The sequence below is a fragment of the Patella vulgata genome, chromosome 4 (genome assembly GCF_932274485.2).
Source record: "Patella vulgata chromosome 4, xgPatVulg1.2, whole genome shotgun sequence".
Classification (NCBI taxonomy): domain Eukaryota; kingdom Metazoa; phylum Mollusca; class Gastropoda; family Patellidae; genus Patella; species Patella vulgata.
This window is the reverse complement of record NC_065882.2, coordinates 37,361,999-37,386,548: the sequence shown is the minus strand read 5'-3', so window position 1 is coordinate 37,386,548 and position 24,550 is coordinate 37,361,999.

The following is a 24,550-nucleotide window of genomic DNA, read 5'->3' as shown; positions in this document are numbered from 1 at the left end:
CCGTCATTACTGCTTCGCAGTTCTAGTTATTAGGGTTTCACACTGCGTAGCTTGTGTGAAACACTATTGTTTTTGTTAAAATTATTAGGGTTTCACACTGCGTAGCTTGTGTGAAACACTATTGTTTTTGTTAAAATTATTATTCTTATTATTATTATTCTTCTTTTGTTTTGAGTAGATCTCAGCAACTGATTGTCGGATCGTTACGATTTCTTCGGTTTTAGCGGAAAAGTGGGTGTGACTTAGAGGATAAAGCTATTTTGAACGTTCTGCGACAATGCGAAATGTCCGAAATCACCGAAGCTATCGTTTTTAGAAATATTGCAGTAATTTTAACAATAATCATTGGATTTTAACTTTCGATGCATTTTGGCATAGCCGGAGACGGGGCACATAGCTACGCTACTTTTGATTTTTGATTTTCGGCAAATTTTCGCAGATATTAGGCGCTAAATTTAGAAAATTTAAATTTTTACAAAAAACTTTTTTATTTATGAATATTTTTTAGTCGTGTTTTACACAAATATAACGAGTCCTCTGACTTGGGCAAAAATGTGAAAATTTTTTGTCTCGGTAATTTTCCTTGGCCCCCATTGGCTAATTCAGTTTTTCAGTCCTAGATTAATTATTTATTGTTCGATTTGTATAAAACAAAGTTCATATGCTCCGTTGTCTCAATTGTCATTTTTTTGGTTACCAATAGTGTTATCTGTCGGCACCGGAAGTGGCGTAAATTGACAAAAAACTACAATTTTGACAGTTAGGTACCATTTTTCGAAAGCAAATATTATTTTTTTCAAATCTGGTATAACTGAAATTGTGCGCCCTTTAAAGGCGCACAAAATGTTGGGACCAGTTTTTTTAATTTCGATTCCGTTTTCGGGCTATTTCGATTAAAAGGTGAAAAAAGGTGTAAAATTAAGCTATTTACAACCCATCCAGCGTTTTCATATTTTAAAATATTACTTCATAACTTTCATAAACTCGTAGCAATAATCTATACGAAGAGAATGTATTTGAAAATTAATTTGTAATATGCGCAGTTGCCGAGAAATGGGCAATTATGCATGAGTCACTTTTTACGCTAGTTTGCCTGTAAAAGAGTCAATTATTATTCGATTTTCATAAAAGTGACACCATTTGATGTGTAATGTCAATTTTAACTAGGTCAAACCAATTTAACATTTTCAATATCACCGGAAATGACGTAATTTGGGCAAAAATTGTATTTATAGCCTTCGAAACCAGTAATTTATTCAAATGAGTCATATTTGTTATTTGTTTAAAATTTTGATATTTGATTCAAATCAACTAATACAATGAACCCTTACGATCATATAGATATCACAAAATGGTTTCTAACTTGTTCAGTTGCGGAGAAATAGGCAATTTTCAACAGGTCACTTTTTAAGGTTTTTTTGTCAATAAAAGTGTCAATTATTATTCGATTTTCATGAAATTTTCACTGTGTGATACATAATGCCATTTACGATTTCATACAAGTAATTTAAGATTTTCATTATCACCGGAAGTAACGTCATTTTGGCAAAAACTGTATTTTTAGCCTTCAAAACAGATATTTTATTCAAATGAATCAGATTTGTAATGTTTTTAAAATTATGATATTTGATTCCAATCAACAAATAGAATGAACTCATTCGATCATACAGATACCTCAAAATGGTTTCTAACTTGTACGGTTGCAGAGAAATAGGCGATTTTCTACAAGTCATTTTTCAAGGTTTTTGGTCTATAAAGGTGGCAATTATTATAGGATTTACATAAAATTTTCAACATGTGATGATGCTATTTCTGATTTCATAAACCAATTTAACATTTTCATTATCACCGGAAGTAATGTAATTTTGACAGGATCACTGACATGTAGCAAATGAATTGGTTGCTGGATTTGGTTGTTTCTGTGTCCATTTTATTTCATGTGTGCAATGCTTATGTGGAAACCTGTTTAACGGTTTCATTGGTACCGGAAGTGACATAAGTTCAAGGGTAACGTGGCACCGGTGAAACCCGTCATTACTGCTTCGCAGTTCTAGTTATTAGGGTTTCACACTGCGAAGCTTGTGTGAAACACTATTGTTTTTGTTAAAATTATTATTAGGGTTTCACACTGCGAAGCTTGTGTGAAACACTATTGTTTTTGTTAAAATTATTATTCTTATTATTATTATTCTTCTTTTGTTTTGAGTAGATCTCAGCAACTACTTGTCGCATCGTTACGATTTCTTCGGTTTTACTGGGAAAGTGGGTGTGACTTAGAGGATAAAGCTATTTTGAACGTTCTGCGACAATGCGAAATGTCCGAAATCACCGAAGTTATCGTTTTTACAAATATTGCGGTAATTTTAACAATAATCATGGGATTTTAACTTTCGATACATTTTGGCATAGCTGGAGACAGGGCACATAGCTGCGCTACTTTCGATTTTTGATTTTCAGCAAAAATTCGAAGATATTAGGCGCCAAATTTCGGAAATTTAAAATTTTACAAAAAACTTTTTTATTGATGAATATTTTTTACTCGTGTTGTGCACAGAATTAAAGAGTCATCTGACTTGCGCAAAAATGTTAAAATTTTTTGTCTCAGTAATTTTCCTTGGCCTCCATTGGCTAATTCAGTTTTTCAGTCCTAGCTTAATTTTTTATTGTTCGATTTGTATAAAACAAAGTTCATATGCTTCGTTGTCTCAATTGTCATTTTTTTTATTACCAAAAGTGTTATCTGTCGGCACCGGAAGTGGCATAATTTTACCAAAAACTACAATTTTGACAGTTAGGTACCATTTTTTGAAAACAAATATTATTTTTTTGAAAAATTATATGACTCAAAGAGTGTGTCCTTTAAAGGCGCAAAAAATGTCGGAAGCAGTTTTTTTAATTTCTTTTTCATTTTCTAGCAAATTGGATTAAGAGGTGAAAAAAGGCGTAAAATTGACCTATTTACAACTCATTCAGGCTTTTCAGATTTTAAAATATTTTTACGTAACTTTTATAAACTTGTAGCTATAATCCATACGAAGAGAATGTATGTGAAAATTAGTTTGTAATATAAGCAGTTGCCGAGAAATAGGCAATTTTGCATGAGTCACTTTTCACGTAATTTTGGCTGTAAAAGAATCAATTATTATTCGATTTTCAATTTTCTTTCGCCATTGGATGCCTAATGCCATAGTGGACTATGTCAAACCATTTTACCCCTTGCGCTGCCACCGGAAATGACGTCATTTGCTCAAAACTTAAATTTTAGCCTTCAAAAAACAATATTTTATTCAAATGATTCGTATTTGTTATTTTTTTCAAATTATGATATTTGATTCTATTGATCAAATAGATTGAACCCATACGATCATACAGATACCACAAAATGGTTTCTAACTTGTACGGTTGCAGAGAAATGGGCGATTTTCCTTAAGTCACTTTTCAAGGTTTTTGGTCTATAAAAGTGTCAGTTATTATTCGATTTTCATAAAATTTTCACCATATGATATCTTGTGTCATTTATGATTTCATAGAACTAATTTAACATTTTCATTATCACCGGAAGTAACGTCATTTTGGCAAAAACTGTATTTTTAGCCTTCAAAACAGATATTTTTTTCAAATGAGTCTTATTTGTATTGTTTTTAAAATTATGATATTTGATTCCAATCAGCAAATAGATTGAACCCATACGATCATACAGATACCAGAAAATGGTTTCTAACTTGTACGGTTGCAGAGAAATAGGCGATTTTCTACAAGTCACTTTTCAAGGTTTTTGGTCTATAAAAGTGGCAATTGTTATTCGATTTACATACAATTTTCACCATGTGATGCCCTATGTCATTTCTGATTTCATAAAAGTAATTGAACATTTTCATTATCACCGGAAGTACAGTACACTTACATGTAACAAATGTATAAAATGAATTGATATTGCTGGATTTTGTTGATTCGGCGTCCATTTTATTTGATGTGTGCAATGCTTATGTGGAAACCTGTTTAATGGTTTCATTGGTACGGGAAGTAACATGTTTAGGGTAAAGTGGCACCGGTGAAACCCGTCATTACTGCATCGCAGTTCTAGTTCTTATTATTATTATTATTCTTCTTTTGTTTTGAGTAGATCTCAGCAACTACTTGTCGCATCGTTACGATTTCTTCGGTTTTACTGGGAAAGTGGGTGTGACTTAGAGGATAAAGCTATTTTGAACGTTCTGCGACAATGCGAAATGTCCGAAATCACCGAAGTTATCGTTTTTACAAATATTGCGGTAATTTTAACAATAATCATGGGATTTTAACTTTCGATACATTTTGGCATAGCTGGAGACAGGGCACATAGCTGCGCTACTTTTGATTTTTGATTTTCGGCAAATCTTCGCAGATATTAGGCGCTAAATTTAGAAAATTTAAATTTTTACAAAAAACTTTTTTATTTATGAATATTTTTTAGTCGTGTTTTACACAAATATAACGAGCCCTCTGACTTGGGCAAAAATGTGAAAATTTTTTGTCTCGGTAATTTTCCTTGGCCCCCATTGGCTAATTCAGTTTTTCAGTCCTAGATTAATTATTTATTGTTCGATTTGTATAAAACAAAGTTCATATGCTCCGTTGTCTCAATTGTCATTTTTTTTGTTACCAATAGTGTTATCTGTCGGCACCGGAAGTGGCGTAAATTGACAAAAAACTACAATTTTGACAGTTAGGTACCATTTTTCGAAAGCAAATATTATTGTTTTCAAAACTGGTATAACTGAAATTGTGCGCCCTTTAAAGGCGCACAAAATGTTGGGACCAGTTTTTTTAATTTCGATTCCGTTTTCGGGCTATTTCGATTAAAAGGTGAAAAAAGGTGTAAAATTAAGCTATTTACAACCCATCCAGCGTTTTCATATTTTAAAATATTACTTCGTAACTTTCATAAACTCGTAGCAATAATCTATACAGAGAGAATGTATGTGAAAATTAATTTGTAATATGCGCAGTTGCCGAGAAATGGGCAATTTTGCATGAGTCACTTTTTACGCTAGTTTGCCTGTAAAAGAGTCAATTATTATTCGATTTTCATAAAAGTGACACCATTTGATGTGTAATGTCAATTTTAACTAGGTCAAACCAAATTAACCCTTTCAATATCACCGGAAATGACGTAATTTGGGCAAAAATTGTATTTATAGCCTTCGAAACCAGTAATTTATTCAAATGAGTCATATTTGTTATTTGTTTAAAATTTTGATATTTGATTCAAATCAACTAATACAATGACCCCTTACGATCATATAGATATCACAAAATGGTTTCTAACTTGTTCAGTTGCGGAGAAATAAGCAATTTTCAACAGGTCACTTTTTAAGGTTTTTTGTCAATAAAAGTCTCAATTATTATTCGATTTTCATGAAATTTTCACTGTGTGATACATAATGCCATTTACGATTTCATACAAGTAATTTCAGATTTTCATTATCACCGGAAGTAACGTCATTTTGGCAAAAACTGTATTTTTAGCCTTCAAAACAGATATTTTATTCAAATGAATCAGATTTGTAATGTTTTTAAAATTATGATATTTGATTCCAATCAACAAATAGAATGAACTCCTTCGATCATACAGATACCTCAAAATGGTTTCTAACTTGTACGGTTGCAGAGAAATAGGCGATTTTCTACAAGTCATTTTTCAAGGTTTTTGGTCTATAAAGGTGGCAATTATTATAGGATTTACATAAAATTTTCACCATGTGATCATGCTATTTCTGATTTCATAAACCAATTTAACATTTTCATTATCACCGGAAGTAATGTAATTTTGACAGGATCACTGACATGTAGCAAATGAATTGATTGCTGGATTTGGTTGTTTCTGCGTCCATTTTATTTCATGTGTGCAATGCTTATGTGGAAACCTGTTTAACGGTTTCATTGGTACCGGAAGTGACATAAGTTCAAGGGTAACGTGGCACCGGTGAAACCCGTCATTACTGCTTCGCAGTTCTAGTTCTTATTATTATTATTCTTCTTTTGTTTTGAGTAGATCTCAGCAACTGATTGTCGGATCGTTACGATTTCTTCGGTTTTATCGGAAAAGTGGGTGTGACTTAGAGGATAAAGCTATTTTGAACGTTCTGCGACAATGCGAAATGTCCGAAATCACCGAAGCTATCGTTTTTAGAAATATTGCAGTAATTTTAACAATAATCATTGGATTTTAACTTTCGATGCATTTTGGCATAGCCGGAGACGGGGCACATAGCTACGCTACTTTTGATTTTTGATTTTCGGCAAATCTTCGCAGATATTAGGCGCTAAATTTAGAAAATTTAAATTTTTACAAAAAACTTTTTTATTTATGAATATTTTTTAATCGTGTTTTACACAAATATAACGAGTCCTCTGACTTGGGCAAAAATGTGAAAATTTTTTGTCTCGGTAATTTTCCTTGGCCCCCATTGGCTAATTCAGTTTTTCAGTCCTAGATTAATTATTTATTGTTCGATTTGTATAAAACAAAGTTCATATGCCCCGTTGTCTCAATTGTCATTTTTTTTGTTACCAATAGTGTTATCTGTCGGCACCGGAAGTGGCGTAAATTGACAAAAAACTACAATTTTGACAGTTAGGTACCATTTTTCGAAAGCAAATATTATTTTTTTCAAATCTGGTATAACTGAAATTGTGCGCCCTTTAAAGGCGCACAAAATGTTGGGACCATTTTTTTTAATTTCGATTCCGTTTTCGGGCTATTTCGATTAAAAGGTGAAAAAAGGTGTAAAATTAAGCTATTTACAACCCATCCAGCGTTTTCATATTTTAAAATATTACTTCGTAACTTTCATAAACTCGTAGCAATAATCTATACGGAGAGAATGTATGTGAAAATTAATTTGTAATATGCGCAGTTGCCGAGAAATGGACAATTTTGCATGAGTCACTTTTTACGCTAGTTTGCCTGTAAAAGAGTCAATTATTATTCGATTTTCATAAAAGTGACACCATTTGATGTGTAATGTCAATTTTAACTAGGTCAAACCAATTTAACATTTTCAATATCACCGGAAATGACGTAATTTGGGCAAAAATTGTATTTATAGCCTTCGAAACCAGTAATTTATTCAAATGAGTCATATTTGTTATTTGTTTAAAATTTTGATATTTGATTCAAATCAACTAATACAATGAACCCTTACGATCATATAGATATCACAAAATGGTTTCTAACTTGTTCAGTTGCGGAGAAATAGGCAATTTTCAACAGGTCACTTTTTAAGGTTTTTTTGTCAATAAAAGTGTCAATTATTATTCGATTTTCATGAAATTTTCACTGTGTGATACATAATGCCATTTACGATATCATACAAGTAATTTAAGATTTTCATTATCACCGGAAGTAACGTCATTTTGGCAAAAACTGTATTTTTAGCCTTCAAAACAGATATTTTATTCAAATGAATCAGATTTGTAATGTTTTTAAAATTATGATATTTGATTCCAATCAACAAATAGAATGAACTCATTCGATCATACAGATACCTCAAAATGGTTTCTAACTTGTACGGTTGCAGAGAAATAGGCGATTTTCTACAAGTCATTTTTCAAGGTTTTTGGTCTATAAAGGTGGCAATTATTATAGGATTTACATAAAATTTTCAACATGTGATGATGCTATTTCTGATTTCATAAACCAATTTAACATTTTCATTATCACCGGAAGTAATGTAATTTTGACAGGATCACTGACATGTAGCAAATGAATTGATTGCTGGATTTGGTTGTTTCTGCGTCCATTTTATTTCATGTGTGCAATGCTTATGTGGAAACCTGTTTAACGGTTTCATTGGTACCGGAAGTGACATAAGTTCAAGGGTAACGTGGCACCGGTGAAACCCGTCATTACTGCTTCGCAGTTCTAGTTCTTATTATTATTATTCTTCTTTTGTTTTGAGTAGATCTCAGCAACTGATTGTCGGATCGTTACGATTTCTTCGGTTTTATCGGAAAAGTGGGTGTGACTTAGAGGATAAAGCTATTTTGAACGTTCTGCGACAATGCGAAATGTCCGAAATCACCGAAGCTATCGTTTTTAGAAATATTGCAGTAATTTTAACAATAATCATTGGATTTTAACTTTCGATGCATTTTGGCATAGCCGGAGACGGGGCACATAGCTACGCTACTTTTGATTTTTGATTTTCGGCAAATCTTCGCAGATATTAGGCGCTAAATTTAGAAAATTTAAATTTTTACAAAAAACTTTTTTATTTATGAATATTTTTTAGTCGTGTTTTACACAAATATAACGAGTCCTCTGACTTGGGCAAAAATGTGAAAAATTTTTGTCTCGGTAATTTTCCTTGGTCCCCATTGGCTAATTCAGTTTTTCAGTCCTAGATTAATTATTTATTGTTCGATTTGTATAAAACAAAGTTCATATGCCCCGTTGTCTCAATTGTCATTTTTTTTGTTACCAATAGTGTTATCTGTCGGCACCGGAAGTGGCGTAAATTGACAAAAAACTACAATTTTGACAGTTAGGTACCATTTTTCGAAAGCAAATATTATTTTTTTCAAATCTGGTATAACTGAAATTGTGCGCCCTTTAAAGGCGCACAAAATGTTGGGACCATTTTTTTTAATTTCGATTCCGTTTTCGGGCTATTTCGATTAAAAGGTGAAAAAAGGTGTGAAATTAAGCTATTTACAACCCATCCAGCGTTTTCATATTTTAAAATATTACTTCGTAACTTTCATAAACTCGTAGCAATAATCTATACGGAGAGAATGTATGTGAAAATTAATTTGTAATATGCGCAGTTGCCGAGAAATGGGCAATTTTGCATGAGTCACTTTTTACGCTAGTTTGCCTGTAAAAGAGTCAATTATTATTCGATTTTCATAAAAGTGACACCATTTGATGTGTAATGTCAATTTTAACTAGATCAAACCAATTTAACATTTTCAATATCACCGGAAATGACGTAATTTGGGCAAAAATTGTATTTATAGCCTTCGAAACCAGTAATTTATTCAAATGAGTCATATTTGTTTTTTGTTTAAAATTTTGATATTTGATTCAAATCAACTAATACAATGAACCCTTACGATCATATAGATATCACAAAATGGTTTCTAACTTGTTCAGTTGCGGAGAAATAGGCAATTTTCAACAGGTCACTTTTTAAGGTTTTTTTGTCAATAAAAGTGTCAATTATTATTCGATTTTCATGAAATTTTCACTGTGTGATACATAATGCCATTTACGATATCATACAAGTAATTTAAGATTTTCATTATCACCGGAAGTAACGTCATTTTGGCAAAAACTGTATTTTAAGCCTTCAAAACAGATATTTTATTCAAATGAAACAGATTTATAATGTTTTTAAAATTATGATATTTGATTCCAATCAACAAATAGAATGAACTAATTCGATCATACAGATACCTCAAAATGGTTTCTAACTTGTACGGTTGCAGAGAAATAGGCGATTTTCTACAAGTCATTTTTCAAGGTTTTTGGTCTATAAAGGTGGCAATTATTATAGGATTTACATAAAATTTTCACCATGTGATGATGCTATTTCTGATTTCATAAACCAATTTAACATTTTCATTATCACCGGAAGTAATGTAATTTTGACAGGATCACTGACATGTAGCAAATGAATTGATTGCTGGATTTGGTTGTTTCTGCGTCCATTTTATTTCATGTGTGCAATGCTTATGTGGAAACCATTTAACGGTTTCATTGGTACCGGAAGTGACATAAGTTCAAGGGTAACGTGGCACCGGTGAAACCCGTCATTACTGCTTCGCAGTTCTAGTTAGGGTTTCACACTGCGAAGCTTGTGTGAAACACTATTGTTTTTGTTAAAATTATTATTAGGGTTTCACACTGCGTAGCTTGTGTGAAACACTATTGTTTTTGTTAAAATTATTATTCTTATTATTATTATTCTTCTTTTGTTTTGAGTAGATCTCAGCAACTGATTGTCGGATCGTTACGATTTCTTCGGTTTTATCGGAAAAGTGGGTGTGACTTAGAGGATAAAGCTATTTTGAACGTTCTGCGACAATGCAAAATGTCCGAAATCACTGAAGCTATCGTTTTTAGAAATATTGCAGTAATTTTAACAATAATCATTGGATTTTAACTTTCGATGCATTTTGGCATAGCCGAAGACGGGGCACATAGCTACGCTACTTTTGATTTTTGATTTTCGGCAAATCTTCGCAGATATTAGGCGCTAAATTTAGAAAATTTAAATTTTTACAAAAAACTTTTTTATTTATGAATATTTTTTAGTCGTGTTTTACACAAATATAACGAGTCCTCTGACTTGGGCAAAAATGTGAAAATTTTTTGTCTCGGTAATTTTCCTTGGCCCCCATTGGCTAATTCAGTTTTTCAGTCCTAGATTAATTATTTATTGTTCGATTTGTATAAAACAAAGTTCATATGCTCCGTTGTCTCAATTGTCATTTTTTTTGTTACCAATAGTGTTATCTGTCGGCACCGGAAGTGGCGTAAATTGACAAAAAACTACAATTTTGACAGTTAGGTACCATTTTTCGAAAGCAAATATTATTTTTTTCAAATCTGGTATAACTGAAATTGTGCGCCCTTTAAAGGCGCACAAAATGTTGGGACCAGTTTTTTTAATTTCGATTCCGTTTTCGGGTTTTTTCGATTAAAAGGTGAAAAAAGGTGTAAAATTAAGCTATTTACAACCCATCCAGCGTTTTCATATTTTAAAATATTACTTCGTAACTTTCATAAACTCGTAGCAATAATCTATACGGAGAGAATGTATGTGAAAATTAATTTGTAATATGCGCAGTTGCCGAGAAATGGGCAATTTTGCATGAGTCACTTTTTACGCTAGTTTGCCTGTAAAAGAGTCAATTATTATTCGATTTTCATAAAAGTGACACCATTTGATGTGTAATGTCAATTTTAACTAGGTCAAACAAATTTAACACTTTCAATATCACCGGAAATGACGTAATTTGGGCAAAAATATTATTTATAGCCTTCGAAACCAGTAATTTATTCAAATGAGTCATATTTGTTATTTGTTTAAAATTTTGATATTTGATTCAAATCAACTAATACAATGACCCCTTACGATCATATAGATATCACAAAATGGTTTCTAACTTGTTCAGTTGCGGAGAAATAGGCAATTTTCAACAGGTCACTTTTTAAGGTTTTTTGTCAATAAAAGTGTCAATTATTATTAGATTTTCATGAAATTTTCACTGTGTGATACATAATGCCATTTACGATTTCATACAAGTAATTTAAGATTTTCATTATCACCGGAAGTAACGTCATTTTGGCAAAAACTGTATTTTTAGCCTTCAAAACAGATATTTTATTCAAATGAATCAGATTTGTAATGTTTTTAAAATTATGATATTTGATTCCAATCAACAAATAGAATGAACTCATTCGATCATACAGATACCTCAAAATGGTTTCTAACTTGTACGGTTGCAGAGAAATAGGCGATTTTCTACAAGTCATTTTTCAAGGTTTTTGGTCTATAAAGGTGGCAATTATTATAGGATTTACATAAAATTTTCACCATGTGATGATGCTATTTCTGATTTCATAAACCAATTTAACATTTTCATTATCACCGGAAGTAATGTAATTTTGACAGGATCACTGACATGTAGCAAATGAATTGATTGCTGGATTTGGTTGTTTCTGCGTCCATTTTATTTCATGTGTGCAATGCTTATGTGGAAACCTGTTTAACGGTTTCATTGGTACCGGAAGTGACATAAGTTCAAGGGTAACGTGGCACCGGTGAAACCCGTTATTACTGCTTCGCAGTTCTAGTTCTTATTATTATTATTATTCTTCTTTTGTTTTGAGTAGATCTCAGCAACTACTTGTCGCATCGTTACGATTTCTTCGGTTTTACTGGGAAAGTGGGTGTGACTTAGAGGATAAAGCTATTTTGAACGTTCTGCGACAATGCGAAATGTCCGAAATCACCAAAGTTATCGTTTTTACAAATATTGCGGTAATTTTAACAATAATCATGGGATTTTAACTTTCGATACATTTTGGCATAGCTGGAGACAGGGCACATAGCTGCGCTACTTTTGATTTTTGATTTTCGGCAAATCTTCGCAGATATTAGGCGCTAAATTTAGAAAATTTAAATTTTTACAAAAAACTTTTTTATTTATGAATATTTTTTAGTCGTGTTTTACACAAATATAACGAGCCCTCTGACTTGGGCAAAAATGTGAAAAATTTTTGTCTCGGTAATTTTCCTTGGCCCCCATTGGCTAATTCAGTTTTTCAGTCCTAGATTAATTATTTATTGTTCGATTTGTATAAAACAAAGTTCATATGCTCCGTTGTCTCAATTGTCATTTTTTTTGTTACCAATAGTGTTATCTGTCGGCACCGGAAGTGGCGTAAATTGACAAAAAACTACAATTTTGACAGTTAGGTACCATTTTTCGAAAGCAAATATTATTGTTTTCAAATCTGGTATAACTGAAATTGTGCGCCCTTTAAAGGCGCACAAAATGTTGGGACCAGTTTTTTTAATTTCGATTCCGTTTTCGGGCTATTTCGATTAAAAGGTGAAAAAAGGTGTAAAATTAAGCTATTTACAACCCATCCAGCGTTTTCATATTTTAAAATATTACTTCGTAACTTTCATAAACTCGTAGCAATAATCTATACGGAGAGAATGTATGTGAAAATTAATTTGTAATATGCGCAGTTGCCGAGAAATGGGCAATTTTGCATGAGTCACTTTTTACGCTAGTTTGCCTGTAAAAGAGTCAATTATTATTCGATTTTCATAAAAGTGACACCATTTGATGTGTAATGTCAATTTTAACTAGGTCAAACCAAATTAACCCTTTCAATATCACCGGAAATGACGTAATTTGGGCAAAAATTGTATTTATAGCCTTCGAAACCAGTAATTTATTCAAATGAGTCATATTTGTTATATGTTTAAAATTTTGATATTTGATTCAAATCAACTAATACAATGACCCCTTACGATCATATAGATATCACAAAATGGTTTCTAACTTGTTCAGTTGCGGAGAAATAAGCAATTTTCAACAGGTCACTTTTTAAGGTTTTTTGTCAATAAAAGTCTCAATTATTATTCGATTCTCATGAAATTTTCACTGTGTGATACATAATGCCATTTACGATTTCATACAAGTAATTTCAGATTTTCATTATCACCGAAAGTAACGTCATTTTGGCAAAAACTGTATTTTTAGCCTTCAAAACAGATATTTTATTCAAATGAATCAGATTTGTAATGTTTTTAAAATTATGATATTTGATTCCAATCAACAAATAGAATGAACTCCTTCGATCATACAGATACCTCAAAATGGTTTCTAACTTGTACGGTTGCAGAGAAATAGGCGATTTTCTACAAGTCATTTTTCAAGGTTTTTGGTCTATAAAGGTGGCAATTATTATAAGATTTACATAAAATTTTCACCATGTGATCATGCTATTTCTGATTTCATAAACCAATTTAACATTTTCATTATCACCGGAAGTAATGTAATTTTGACAGGATCACTGACATGTAGCAAATGAATTGATTGCTGGATTTGGTTGTTTCTGCGTCCATTTTATTTCATGTGTGCAATGCTTATGTGGAAACCTGTTTAACGGTTTCATTGGTACCGGAAGTGACATAAGTTCAAGGGTAACGTGGCACCGGTGAAACCCGTCATTACTGCTTCGCAGTTCTAGTTAGGGTTTCACACTGCGTAGCTTGTGTGAAACACTATTGTTTTTGTTAAAATTATTATTCTTATTATTATTATTCTTCTTTTGTTTTGAGTAGATCTCAGCAACTGATTGTCGGATCGTTACGATTTCTTCGGTTTTATCGGAAAAGTGGGTGTGACTTAGAGGATAAAGCTATTTTGAACGTTCTGCGACAATGCGAAATGTCCGAAATCACCGAAGCTATCGTTTTTAGAAATATTGCAGTAATTTTAACAATAATCATTGGATTTTAACTTTCGATGCATTTTGGCATAGCCGGAGACGGGGCACATAGCTACGCTACTTTTGATTTTTGATTTTCGGCAAATCTTCGCAGATATTAGGCGCTAAATTTAGAAAATTTAAATTTTTACAAAAAACTTTTTTATTTATGAATATTTTTTAATCGTGTTTTACACAAATATAACGAGTCCTCTGACTTGGGCAAAAATGTGAAAATTTTTTGTCTCGGTAATTTTCCTTGGCCCCCATTGGCTAATTCAGTTTTTCAGTCCTAGATTAATTATTTATTGTTCGATTTGTATAAAACAAAGTTCATATGCCCCGTTGTCTCAATTGTCATTTTTTTTGTTACCAATAGTGTTATCTGTCGGCACCGGAAGTGGCGTAAATTGACAAAAAACTACAATTTTGACAGTTAGGTACCATTTTTCGAAAGCAAATATTATTTTTTTCAAATCTGGTATAACTGAAATTGTGCGCCCTTTAAAGGCGCACAAAATGTTGGGACCATTTTTTTTAATTTCGATTCCGTTTTCGGGCTATTTCGATTAAAAGGTGAAAAAAGGTGTAAAATTAAGCTATTTACAACCCATCCAGCGTTTTCATATTTTAAAATATTACTTCGTAACTTTCATAAACTCGTAGCAATAATCTATACGGAGAGAATGTATGTGAAAATTAATTTGTAATATGCGCAGTTGCCGAGAAATGGGCAATTTTGCATGAGTCACTTTTTACGCTAGTTTGCCTGTAAAAGAGTCAATTATTATTCGATTTTCATAAAAGTGACACCATTTGATGTGTAATGTCAATTTTAACTAGGTCAAACCAATTTAACATTTTCAATATCACCGGAAATGACGTAATTTGGGCAAAAATTGTATTTATAGCCTTCGAAACCAGTAATTTATTCAAATGAGTCATATTTGTTATTTGTTTAAAATTTTGATATTTGATTCAAATCAACTAATACAATGAACCCTTACGATCATATAGATATCACAAAATGGTTTCTAACTTGTTCAGTTGCGGAGAAATAGGCAATTTTCAACAGGTCACTTTTTAAGGTTTTTTTGTCAATAAAAGTGTCAATTATTATTCGATTTTCATGAAATTTTCACTGTGTGATACATAATGCCATTTACGATATCATACAAGTAATTTAAGATTTTCATTATCACCGGAAGTAACGTCATTTTGGCAAAAACTGTATTTTTAGCCTTCAAAACAGATATTTTATTCAAATGAATCAGATTTGTAATGTTTTTAAAATTATGATATTTGATTCCAATCAACAAATAGAATGAACTCATTCGATCATACAGATACCTCAAAATGGTTTCTAACTTGTACGGTTGCAGAGAAATAGGCGATTTTCTACAAGTCATTTTTCAAGGTTTTTGGTCTATAAAGGTGGCAATTATTATAGGATTTACATAAAATTTTCAACATGTGATGATGCTATTTCTGATTTCATAAACCAATTTAACATTTTCATTATCACCGGAAGTAATGTAATTTTGACAGGATCACTGACATGTAGCAAATGAATTGATTGCTGGATTTGGTTGTTTCTGCGTCCATTTTATTTCATGTGTGCAATGCTTATGTGGAAACCTGTTTAACGGTTTCATTGGTACCGGAAGTGACATAAGTTCAAGGGTAACGTGGCACCGGTGAAACCCGTCATTACTGCTTCGCAGTTCTAGTTCTTATTATTATTATTATTCTTCTTTTGTTTTGAGTAGATCTCAGCAACTACTTGTTACGATTTCTTCGGTTTTACTGGGAAAGTGGGTGTGACTTAGAGGATAAAGCTATTTTGAACGTTCTGCGACAATGCGAAATGTCCGAAATCACCGAAGTTATCGTTTTTACAAATATTGCGGTAATTTTAACAATAATCATGGGATTTTAACTTTCGATACATTTTGGCATAGCTGGAGACAGGGCACATAGCTGCGCTACTTTCGATTTTTGATTTTCAGCAAAAATTCGAAGATATTAGGCGCCAAATTTCGGAAATTTAAAATTTTACAAAAAACTTTTTTATTGATGAATATTTTTTACTCGTGTTGTGCACAGAATTAAAGAGTCATCTGACTTGCGCAAAAATGTTAAAATTTTTTGTCTCAGTAATTTTCCTTGGCCTCCATTGGCTAATTCAGTTTTTCAGTCCTAGCTTAATTTTTTATTGTTCGATTTGTATAAAACAAAGTTCATATGCTTTGTTGTCTCAATTGTCATTTTTTTTATTACCAAAAGTGTTATCTGTCGGCACCGGAAGTGGCATAATTTTACCAAAAACTACAATTTTGACAGTTAGGTACCATTTTTTGAAAACAAATATTATTTTTTTGAAAAATTATATGACTCAAAGAGTGTGTCCTTTAAAGGCGCAAAAAATGTCGGAAGCAGTTTTTTTAATTTCTTTTTCATTTTCTAGCAAATTGGATTAAGAGGTGAAAAAAGGCGTAAAATTGACCTATTTACAACTCATTCAGGCTTTTCAGATTTTAAAATATTTTTACGTAACTTTTATAAACTTGTAGCTATAATCCATACGAAGAGAATGTATGTGAAAATTAGTTTGTAATATAAGCAGTTGCCGAGAAATAGGCAATTTTGCATGAGTCACTTTTCACGTAATTTTGGCTGTAAAAGAATCAATTATTATTCGATTTTCAATTTTCTTTCGCCATTGGATGCCTAATGCCATAGTGGACTATGTCAAACCATTTTACCCCTTGCGCTGCCACCGGAAATGACGTCATTTGCTCAAAACTTAAATTTTAGCCTTCAAAAAACAATATTTTATTCAAATGATTCGTATTTGTTATTTTTTTCAAATTATGATATTTGATTCTATTGATCAAATAGATTGAACCCATACGATCATACAGATACCACAAAATGGTTTCTAACTTGTACGGTTGCAGAGAAATGGGCGATTTTCCTTAAGTCACTTTTCAAGGTTTTTGGTCTATAAAAGTGTCAGTTATTATTCGATTTTCATAAAATTTTCACCATATGATATCTTGTGTCATTTATGATTTCATAGAACTAATTTAACATTTTCATTATCACCGGAAGTAACGTCATTTTGGCAAAAACTGTATTTTTAGCCTTCAAAACAGATATTTTTTTCAAATGAGTCTTATTTGTATTGTTTTTAAAATTATGATATTTGATTCCAATCAGCAAATAGATTGAACCCATACGATCATACAGATACCAGAAAATGGTTTCTAACTTGTACGGTTGCAGAGAAATAGGCGATTTTCTACAAGTCACTTTTCAAGGTTTTTGGTCTATAAAAGTGGCAATTGTTATTCGATTTACATACAATTTTCACCATGTGATGCCCTATGTCATTTCTGATTTCATAAAAGTAATTGAACATTTTCATTGTCACCGGAAGTACAGTACACTTACATGTAACAAATGTATAAAATGAATTGATATTGCTGGATTTTGTTGATTCGGCGTCCATTTTATTTGATGTGTGCAATGCTTATGTGGAAACCTGTTTAATGGTTTCATTGGTACGGGAAGTAACATGTTTAGGGTAAAGTGGCACCGGTGAAACCCGTCATTACTGCATCGCAGTTCTAGTTAGGGTTTCACACTGCGTAGCTTGTGTGAAACACTATTGTTTTTGTTAAAATTATTATTAGGGTTTCACACTGCGAAGCTTGTGTGAAACACTATTGTTTTTGTTAAAATTATTATTCTTATTAGGGTTTCACACTGCGTAGCTTGTGTGAAACACTATTGTTTTTGTTAAAATTATTATTCTTATTATTATTATTCTTCTTTTGTTTTGAGTAGATCTCAGCAATTGATTGTCGGATCGTTACGATTTCTTCGGTTTTATCGGAAAAGTGGGTGTGACTTAGAGGATAAAGCTATTTTGAACGTTCTGCGACAATGCGAAATGTCCGAAATCACCGAAGCTATCGTTTTTAGAAATATTGCAGTAATTTTAACAATAATCATTGGATTTTAACTTTGGATGCATTTTGGCATAGCCGGAGACGGGGCACATAGCTACGCTACTTTTGATTTATAATTTTCGGCAAATCTTCGCAGATATTAGGCGCTAAATTTAGAAAATTTAAATTTTTACAAAAAACTTTTTTATTTATAAATATTTTTTGGTCGTGTTTTACACAAATATAACGAGTCCTCTGACTTGGGCAAAAATGTGAAAAAATTTTGTCTCGGTAATTTTCCTTGGCCCCCATTGGCTAATTCAGTTTTTCAGTCCTAGATTAATTATTTATTGTTCGATTTGTATAAAACAAAGTTCATATGCTCCGTTGTCTCAATTGCCATTTTTTTTGTTACCAATAGTGTTATCTGTCGGCACCGGAAGTGGCGTAAATTGACAAAAAACTACAATTTTGACAGTTAGGTACCATTTTTCGAAAGCAAATATTATTTTTTTCAAATCTGGTATAACTGAAATTGTGCGCTCTTTAAAGGCGCACAAAATGTTGGGACCAGTTTTTTTAATTTCGATTCCGTTTTCGGGCTATTTCGATTAAAAGGTGAAAAAAGGTGTAAAATTAAGCTATTTACAACCCATCCAGCGTTTTCATATTTTAAAATATTACTTCGTAACTTTCATAAACTCGTAGCAATAATCTATACGGAGAGAATGTATGTGAAAATTAATTTGTAATATGCGCAGTTGCCGAGAAATGGGCAATTTTGCATGAGTCACTTTTTACGCTAGTTTGCCTGTAAAAGAGTCAATTATTATTCGATTTTCATAAAAGTGACACCATTTGATGTGTAATGTCAATTTTAACTAGGTCAAACCAATTTAACATTTTCAATATCACCGGAAATGACGTAATTTGGGCAAAAATTGTATTTATAGCCTTCGAAACCAGTAATTTATTCAAATGAGTCATATTTGTTATTTGTTTAAAATTGTGATATTTGATTCAAATCAACTAATACAATGAACCCTTACGATCATATAGATATCACAAAATGGTTTCTAACTTGTTCAGTTGCGGAGAAATAGGCAATTTTCAACAGGTCACTTTTTAAGGTTTTTTGTCAATAAAAGTGTCAATTATTATTCGATTTTCATGAAATTTTCACTGTGTGATACATAATGCCATTTACGATTTCATACAAGTAATTTAAGATTTTCATTATCACCTGAAGTAACGTCATTTTGGCAAAAACTGTATTTTTAGCCTTCAAAACAGATATTTTATTCAAATGAATCAGATTTGTAATGTTTTTAAAATTATGATATTTGATTCCAATCAACAAATAGAATGAACTCATTCGATCATACAGATACCTCAAAATGGTTTCTAACTTGTACGGTTGCAGAGAAATAGGCGATTTTCTACAAGTCATTTTTCAAGGTTTTTGGTCTATAAAGGTGGCAATTATTATAGGATTTACATAAAATTTTCAACATGTGATGATGCTATTTCTGATTTCATAAACCAATTTAACATTTTCATTATCACCGGAAGTAATGTAATTTTGACAGGATCACTGACATGTAGCAAATGAATTGATTGCTGGATTTGGTTGTTTCTGCGTCCATTTTATTTCATGTGTGCAATGCTTATGTGGAAACCTGTTTAACGGTTTCATTGGTACCGGAAGTGACATAAGTTCAAGGGTAACGTGGCACCAGTGAAACCCGTCATTACTGCTTCGCAGTTCTAGTTATTATTATTATTCTTCTTTTGTTTTGAGTAGATCTCAGCAACTACTTGTCGCATCGTTACGATTTCTTCGGTTTTACTGGGAAAGTGGGTGTGACTTAGAGGATAAAGCTATTTTGAACGTTCTGCGACAATGCGAAATGTCCGAAATCACCGAAGTTATCGTTTTTACAAATATTGCGGTAATTTTAACAATAATCATGGGATTTTAACTTTCGATACATTTTGGCATAGCTGGAGACAGGGCACATAGCTGCGCTACTTTCGATTTTTGATTTTCAGCAAAAATTCGAAGATATTAGGCGCCAAATTTCGGAAATTTAAAATTTTACAAAAAACTTTTTTATTGATGAATATTTTTTACTCGTGTTGTGCACAGAATTAAAGAGTCATCTGACTTGCGCAAAAATGTTAAAATTTTTTGTCTCAGTAATTTTCCTTGGCCTCCATTGGCTAATTCAGTTTTTCAGTCCTAGCTTAATTTTTTATTGTTCGATTTGTATAAAACAAAGTTCATATGCTTCGTTGTCTCAATTGTCATTTTTTTTATTACCAAAAGTGTTATCTGTCGGCACCGGAAGTGGCATAATTTTACCAAAAACTACAATTTTGACAGTTAGGTACCATTTTTTGAAAACAAATATTATTTTTTTGAAAAATTATATGACTCAAAGAGTGTGTCCTTTAAAGGCGCAAAAAATGTCGGAAGCAGTTTTTTTAATTTCTTTTTCATTTTCTAGCAAATTGGATTAAGAGGTGAAAAAAGGCGTAAAATTGACCTATTTACAACTCATTCAGGCTTTTCAGATTTTAAAATATTTTTACGTAACTTTTATAAACTTGTAGCTATAATCCATACGAAGAGAATGTATGTGAAAATTAGTTTGTAATATAAGCAGTTGCCGAGAAATGGGCAATTTTGCATGAGTCACTTTTCACGTAATTTTGGCTGTAAAAGAATCAATTATTATTCGATTTTCAATTTTCTTTCGCCATTGGATGCCTAATGCCATAGTGGACTATGTCAAACCATTTTACCCCTTGCGCTGCCACCGGAAATGACGTCATTTGCTCAAAACTTAAATTTTAGCCTTCAAAAAACAATATTTTATTCAAATGATTCGTATTTGTTATTTTTTTCAAATTATGATATTTGAATCTATTGATCAAATAGATTGAACCCATACGATCATACAGATACCACAAAATGGTTTCTAACTTGTACGGTTGCAGAGAAATGGGCGATTTTCCTTAAGTCACTTTTCAAGGTTTTTGGTCTATAAAAGTGTCAGTTATTATTCGATTTTCATAAAATTTTCACCATATGATATCTTGTGTCATTTATGATTTCATAGAACTAATTTAACATTTTCATTATCACCGGAAGTAACGTCATTTTGGCAAAAACTGTATTTTTAGCCTTCAAAACAGATATTTTTTTCAAATGAGTCTTATTTGTATTGTTTTTAAAATTATGATATTTGATTCCAATCAGCAAATAGATTGAACCCATACGATCATACAGATACCAGAAAATGGTTTCTAACTTGTACGGTTGCAGAGAAATAGGCGATTTTCTACAAGTCACTTTTCAAGGTTTTTGGTCTATAAAAGTGGCAATTGTTATTCGATTTACATACAATTTTCACCATGTGATGCCCTATGTTATTTCTGATTTCATAAAAGTAATTGAACATTTTCATTATCACCGGAAGTACAGTACACTTACATGTAACAAATGTATAAAATGAATTGATATTGCTGGATTTTGTTGATTCGGCGTCCATTTTATTTGATGTGTGCAATGCTTATGTGGAAACCTGTTTAATGGTTTCATTGGTACGGGAAGTAACATGTTTAGGGTAAAGTGGCACCGGTGAAACCCGTCATTACTGCATCGCAGTTCTAGTTCTTATTATTATTATTATTCTTCTTTTGTTTTGAGTAGATCTCAGCAACTGATTGTCGGATCGTTACGATTTCTTCAGTTTTACTGAAAAAGTGGGTGTGACTTAGAGGATAAAGCTATTTTGAACGTTCTGCGACAATGCGAAATGTCCGAAATCACCGAAGCTATCGTTTTTAGAAATATTGCAGTAATTTTAACAATAATCATTGGATTTTAACTTTCGATGCATTTTGGCATAGCCGGAGACGGGGCACATAGCTACGCTACTTTTGATTTTTGATTTTCGGCAAATCTTCGCAGATATTAGGCGCTAAATTTAGAAAATTTAAATTTTTACAAAAAACTTTTTTATTTATGAATATTTTTTAGTCGTGTTTTACACAAATATAACGAGTCCTCTGACTTGGGCAAAAATGTGAAAATTTTTTGTCTCGGTAATTTTCCTTGGCCCCAATTGGCTAATTCAGTTTTTCAGTCCTAGATTAATTATTTATTGTTCGATTTGTATAAAACAAAGTTCATATGCTCCGTTGTCTCAATTGTCATTTTGTTACCAATAGTGTTATCTGTCGGCACCGGAAGTGGCGTAAATTGACAAAAAACTACAATTTTGACAGTTAGGTACCATTTTTCGAAAGCAAATATTATTTTTTTCAAATCTGGTATAACTGAAATTGTGCGCCCTTTAAAGGCGCACAAAATGTTGGAACCAGTTTTTTTAATTTCGATTCCGTTTTCGGGCTATTTCGATTAAAAGGTGAAAAAAGGTGTAAAATTAAGCTATTTACAACCCATCCAGCGTTTTCATATTTTAAAATATTACTTCGTAACTTTCATAAACTCGTAGCAATAATCTATACGGAGAGAATGTATGTGAAAATTAATTTGTAATATGCGCAGTTGCCGAGAAATGGGCAATTTTGCATGAGTCACTTTTTACGCTAGTTTGCCTGTAAAAGAGTCAATTATTATTCGATTTTCATAAAAGTGACACCATTTGATGTGTAATGTCAATTTTAACTAGGTCAAACCAATTTAACATTTTCAATATCACCGGAAATGACGTAATTTGGGCAAAAATTGTATTTATAGCCTTCGAAACCAGTAATTTATTCAAATGAGTCATATTTGTTATTTGTTTAAAATTTTGATATTTGATTCAAATGAACTAATACAATGAACCCTTACGATCATATAGATATCACAAAATGGTTTCTAACTTGTTCAGTTGCGGAGAAATAGGCAATTTTCAACAGGTCACTTTTTAAGGTTTTTTGTCAATAAAAGTGTCAATTATTATTCGATTTTCATGAAATTTTCATTGTGTGATACCTAATGCCATTTACGATTTCATACAAGTAATTTAAGATTTTCATTATCACCGGAAGTAACGTCATTTTGGCAAAAACTGTATTTTTAGCCTTCAAAACAGATATTTTATTCAAATGAATCAGATTTGTAATGTTTTTAAAATTATGATATTTGATTCCAATCAACAAATAGAATGAACTCATTCGATCATACAGATACCTCAAAATGGTTTCTAACTTGTACGGTTGCAGAGAAATAGGCGATTTTCTACAAGTCATTTTTCAAGGTTTTTGGTCTATAAAGGTGGCAACTATTATAGGATTTACATAAAATTTTCACCATGTGATGATGCTATTTCTGATTTCATAAACCAATTTAACATTTTCATTATCACCGGAAGTAATGTAATTTTGGTACCGGAAGTGACATAAGTTCAAGGGTAACGTGGCACCGGTGAAACCCGTCATTACTGCTTCGCAGTTCTAGTTCTTATTATTATTATTATTCTTCTTTTGTTTTGAGTAGATCTCAGCAACTACTTGTCGCATCGTTACGATTTCTTCGGTTTTACTGGGAAAGTGGGTGTGACTTAGAGGATAAAGCTATTTTGAACGTTCTGCGACAATGCGAAATGTCCGAAATCACCGAAGTTATCGTTTTTACAAATATTGCGGTAATTTTAACAATAATCATGGGATTTTAACTTTCGATACATTTTGGCATAGCTGGAGACAGGGCACATAGCTGCGCTACTTTTGATTTTTGATTTTCGGCAAATCTTCGCAGATATTAGGCGCTAAATTTAGAAAATTTAAATTTTTACAAAAAACTTTTTTATTTATGAATATTTTTTAGTCGTGTTTTACACAAATATAACGAGCCCTCTGACTTGGGCAAAAATGTGAAAATTTTTTGTCTCGGTAATTTTCCTTGGCCCCCATTGGCTAATTCAGTTTTTCAGTCCTAGATTAATTATTTATTGTTCGATTTGTATAAAACAAAGTTCATATGCTCCGTTGTCTCAATTGTCATTTTTTTTGTTACCAATAGTGTTATCTGTCGGCACCGGAAGTGGCGTAAATTGACAAAAAACTACAATTTTGACAGTTAGGTACCATTTTTCGAAAGCAAATATTATTGTTTTCAAATCTGGTATAACTGAAATTGTGCGCCCTTTAAAGGCGCACAAAATGTTGGGACCAGTTTTTTTAATTTCGATTCCGTTTTCGGGCTATTTCGATTAAAAGGTGAAAAAAGGTGTAAAATTAAGCTATTTACAACCCATCCAGCGTTTTCATATTTTAAAATATTACTTCGTAACTTTCATAAACTCGTAGCAATAATCTATACGGAGAGAATGTATGTGAAAATTAATTTGTAATATGCGCAGTTGCCGAGAAATGGGCAATTTTGCATGAGTCACTTTTTACGCTAGTTTGCCTGTAAAAGAGTCAATTATTATTCGATTTTCATAAAAGTGACACCATTTGATGTGTAATGTCAATTTTAACTAGGTCAAACCAAATTAACCCTTTCAATATCACCGGAAATGACGTAATTTAGGCAAAAATTGTATTTATAGCCTTCGAAACCAGTAATTTA